Genomic DNA, 4,491 nt, shown 5'->3' with positions numbered 1-4,491 from the left:
CGGCCGCTGCTTAGCTTCGAGATCGTGATCAGGCGGGCGTGCTCAGCGTGGTATGGCCATAAGCGATTGCTCAACCACTTTCGGAAACGTTCATCAACCTCAACCGCTCTGCCTGCACAAGCAAACCAAAGCGCTTACAGCACCTGGGTATTCCCAGGTGGTCTCCCCATCAAGTACCTAACCAGCCCTGCTTAGCTTCGTGCTCAGGCGCGGTATGGCCGTGGCCGTGCTCAACCACTCGGGACCACGTTCATCAACCTCAACCGCTCTGCCTGCACAAACAAGCAAAAGCGGCTTACAGCACCTGGTATTCCCAGGCGGTCTCCCATCAAAGTACTAACCAGGCCCGGCTGCTTAGCTTCCGAGATCAGGCGAAGCGAGGCGTGCTCCAGCGAAGGTATGGCCGTGGCGATTACTCAACCACTTCCGGACACGTTCATCAGCCTCAACGCTCTGCCTGCACAAGCAAGCAAAAAGCTTTACAGCATCTAGGTTTTCCCTGGCGGTCTCCCATCAAGTACTAACCAGGCCCGGCTGCCTTAGCTTCCGAGATCAGGCGAGCAGGCGTGCTCCCAGCGTGGTATGGCTGTGGCGGATTACTCAACCACTCAGACACGTTTATCAACCTTCAACCAGCTCTGCCTGCACAAGCAAACAAAAGCGCTTACAGCACCTGGTATTCCCAGGCGGTCTCCCATCAAGTACTAACCAGGCCCGGCGCTGCTTAGCTTCGAGATCAGACAAGCGGGGCGTGCTCAGCGTGGTATGGCGTGGCGATTACTCAACCACTCCGGGACCGCGTTCATCAACCTTCAACCCGCTCTGCCTGCACAAACAAGCAAACGGCTTACAGCACATGGTGTTTCCCAGGCGGTCTCCCATCCAGTGTACTAACCAGGCCCGGCGCTGCTTAGCTTCCGAGATCAGGCGAGGCCAGGGGTGCTCAGCGTGGTATGGCCGTGAAAGCGATTACTCAACCACTTTCGGACGCGTTCATCAACCTCAACCGCTCTGCCTGCACAAGCAAGCAAAAAGCTTACAGCACCTGGTATTCCCAGGCGGTTCCCATCCAAGTACTAACCAGGCCCGGCTGCTTAGCTTCAAGATCAGGCGATGCGTTTCAGCGTGGGTATGGCCGTAAGCGACACTCAACCACTTTCGGACACGTTCATCAACCTTCAACCGCTCTGCCTGCACAAAGCAAGCAAAACGCTTACAGCACCTGGTATTCCCAGGCGGTCTCCCATCCAAGTACTAACCAGGCCTGACGCTGCTTAGCTTCGAGATCAGACGAGAGCGGGCGTGCTCAGCGTGGTATGGCCGTGGTAGATTGCTCAACCACTTTCGGACCACGTTCATCAACCTCAACTGCTCAGCATGCACAAGCAAACAAACGCTTACAGCACCTGGTATTCCCAGGCGGTCTCCCATCCAAGTACTAACCAGGCCCGACGCTGCTTAGCTTCCGAGATCAGGCGAGAGCGGGCGTGCTCAGCGTGGTATGGCCGTAAGCGATTACTCAACCACTTTCGGACATCGCTTCATCAACCTCAACCGCTCTGCCTGCACAAGCAAGCAAACGCTTACAGCACCTGGTATTCCCAGGCGGTCTCCCATCCAAGTAACCAGCGGGCGCGTGCTCAGTGGTATGGCCGTAAGCCCAACCACTGGACACGTTCATCAACCTCAACGGCTTGCACAAGCAAACAAAAACAGACAGCACCTGAGGCCAGGGCTCCCATCAAGTACTAGGCCCGTGCTTAGCTTCGAAATCAGACTAGAAGCGGAAGCGTTAGCGCGGTATGGCCGTGGCGGGTTACTCAACCACTCGACGCTCATCAACCTCAACCGCTCTGCCTGCACAAGCAAGCAAAAAATGCTTACAGCATCTGGGTTTTCCCAGGCGGTCTCCCATCCAAGTACTAACCAGGCCCGACGCTGCTTAGCTTCCCGGTGATCAGACGAGGCGAGCGTGCTCAGCGTGGTATGGCCGTGGCGATTACTCAACCACTTTCGGACACGTTCATCAACCTCAACCGCTCTGCCTGCACAAGCAAGCAAAAGCGCTTACAGAACCTGGTATTCCCAGGCGGTCTCCCATCAAGTACTAACCAGGCCCGGCGCTGCTTAGCTTCCGATCAGGCGAGAGAGCTGGCTGCTCAGCGTGGTATGGCCGTGGCGACACTCAACCACTGGACACGTTCATCAACGCTTCAACCGCTCTGCCTGCACAAGCAAGCAAACGCCACAGCACCTGGTATTCCCAGGCGGCTCCCATCCAAGTACTAAATAGGCCCGGCGCTGCTTAGCTTCCGAGATCAGAAGAAGGCGGGCTGCTCAGCGTGGTATGGCCGTGGCGATTACTCAACCACTGGACACCTTCATCAACCTCAACCGCTCTGCCTGCACAGAAGCAAGCAAAGCGGCTTACAGAACCTGGTATTCCCGGGCGGTCTCCCATCCGGGTACTAACCAGGCCCGACGCTGCTTAGCTTCGAGATCAGGCGAGGCCGGGCGTTATCAGCGCAGGCGGCCGTAATTACTCAACCACTTTCGGACACGTTCATCAACCTTCAACCCGGCTCTGCCTGCAAACCAAGCAAACGCTTACAGCACCTTTTGGTATTCCCAGGTCTCCCCATCCAAGTACTAACCTGGCCCGGCGCTGCTTAGCTTCGAGATCAGGCGAGCTGGGCGGCTCTCAGCGTCGGTATGGCCGTAGCGATTACTCAACCACTTTCGGACATGTTCATCAACCTCAACCGCTCTGCCTGCACAAGCAAGCAAAATGCTTACAGAACCTGGTATTCCCAGGCGGTCTCCCCATTCAAAATTACTAACCAGGCCCGACGCTGCTTAGCTTCCAGATCAGACGAGAGCAGGCGTGCTCAGCGTGGTATGTCCGTAGCGATTACTCAAACCACTGACACCGTTCATCAACCTTCAACCGCTCTGCCTGCACAAGCAAGCAAAACGCTTACAGCACCTGGTATTCCCAGGCGGTCTCCCATCCAAATACTAAATCCAGGCCCGGCGGTGCTTAGCCCCAGATCAGGCGAGATCGAGCGTGCTCAGCGTGGTATGGCCGTAGTTTTATTACTAAACCACTCGGACACGTTCATCAACCTTCAACCGCTCTGCCTGCACAAGCAAACAAAACGGCACAGAACCTGGTATTCCCAGGCGGTCTCCCATCCAAGTACTAACCAGGCCCGGCTGCTTAGCTTCCGAGATCAGGCGTGCTAAGCTCAGGTGGTATGGCCGTAGCGATTACTCAACCACTCGGACACATTCATCAACCTCAACCGCTCTGCCTGCAGCAAGCAAGCAAAAAGCTTACAGCACCTGGTATTCCCAGGCGGTCTCCCATCCAGTACTAACCAATGCCAGAAGCTGCTTAGCTTTCGAGGATCAGGCGAGAGCGTGCTCAAGCGTGGTATGGCCGTAGCGTTACTCAACCACTGGACACGTTCATCAACCTCAACCGCTCTGCCTGCACAAGCAAAGCAAAAGCTTACAGAACCTGGTATTCCCAGGCGGTCTCCCATCCAAATACTAACCAGGCCCAACGCTGCTTAGCTTCGAGATCAGATCAGCGGTGCAGCGCAGGTATGGCGTGGTTAACCACTCAACCACTGGACACCTTCATCAACCTTCAACGCTCTGCCTGCACAACCAAGCAAACACGGACAACACCTGGTGTTCCCCGGCGGTCTCCCATCAAGTACTAACTGGTCCGGCGCTGCTTAGCTTCGAGATCAGGCGAGAGCGGGCCTGCTCAGCGTGGTATGGCGTAGCGATTACTCAACCACCGGACACGTTCATCAACCTCAACCGCTCTGCCTGCAAAAGCAAGCAAAACGCTTACAGCACCTGGTATTCCCAGGCGGTCTCCCATCAAGTACTAATCAGGCCCGACGCTGCTTAGCTTCGAGATCAGAAGAGAGCGGGCGTGCTCAGCGATGGTATGGCCATTAGCGATTACTCAACCACTGACACCTTCATCAACCTTCAAACCGCTCTGCCTGCACAAGCAAGCAAAAACACTTACAACACCTGGTATTCCCAGGCGGTCTCCCATCCAAGTACTAACCAGGTCCGGACGCTGCTTAGCTTCCGAGAATCAGGCGAGCGGGCGTGCTCAGCGTGGTATGGCCGTAGCGATTACTCAACCACTCGACACGCGTTCATCAACCTTCAACCGCTCTGCCTGCACAAGCAAAAAAACGCAAACCGCTTACAGCACCTGGTATTTGGCGGTCTCCCATCAAGTACTAACCAGGCCCGGCGGCTGCTTAGCTTCGAGATCAGACGAGAGCGGGCGTGCTCAGCGTGGGTATGGCCATCAGCCCATTACTCAACCACTTTCGGACACGTTCATCAACCTTCAACCGCTCTGCCTGCACAAGCAAACAAAACGCTTACAGCTCCTGGTATTCCCAGGCGGTCTCCCATCCAAGTACTAACCAGGCCCGGCGCTGCTGTAGCTTC

General features: G+C 55.9%; 1 non-coding gene and 3 pseudogenes across 1 annotated transcript; all 4 read right to left on the bottom strand.

Annotated features, from left to right (window-relative positions):
- Positions 1–1,210: 1,210 nt before the first annotated feature.
- LOC125290257 lies at positions 1,211–1,328 on the bottom strand (annotated as a pseudogene).
- A 66-nt stretch (positions 1,329–1,394) lies between these two features.
- On the bottom strand, positions 1,395–1,513 carry LOC125290256. Its single transcript, XR_007192774.1, has one exon. It is a non-coding gene; the product is annotated as a 5S ribosomal RNA (ribosomal RNA).
- A 729-nt stretch (positions 1,514–2,242) lies between these two features.
- On the bottom strand, positions 2,243–2,359 carry LOC125290259 (annotated as a pseudogene).
- Positions 2,360–3,861: 1,502 nt separating this feature from the next.
- LOC125290258 lies at positions 3,862–3,979 on the bottom strand (annotated as a pseudogene).
- Between the last annotated feature and the right edge of the window lie 512 nt (positions 3,980–4,491).

This window comes from Alosa alosa, unplaced genomic scaffold, assembly GCF_017589495.1.
Source record: "Alosa alosa isolate M-15738 ecotype Scorff River unplaced genomic scaffold, AALO_Geno_1.1 AALO_1.0_unplaced_302, whole genome shotgun sequence".
Taxonomy (NCBI): domain Eukaryota; kingdom Metazoa; phylum Chordata; class Actinopteri; order Clupeiformes; family Clupeidae; genus Alosa; species Alosa alosa.
The sequence above is the reverse complement of the archived record's forward strand: the minus strand, read 5'-3'. Positions and strand labels throughout refer to the sequence as shown.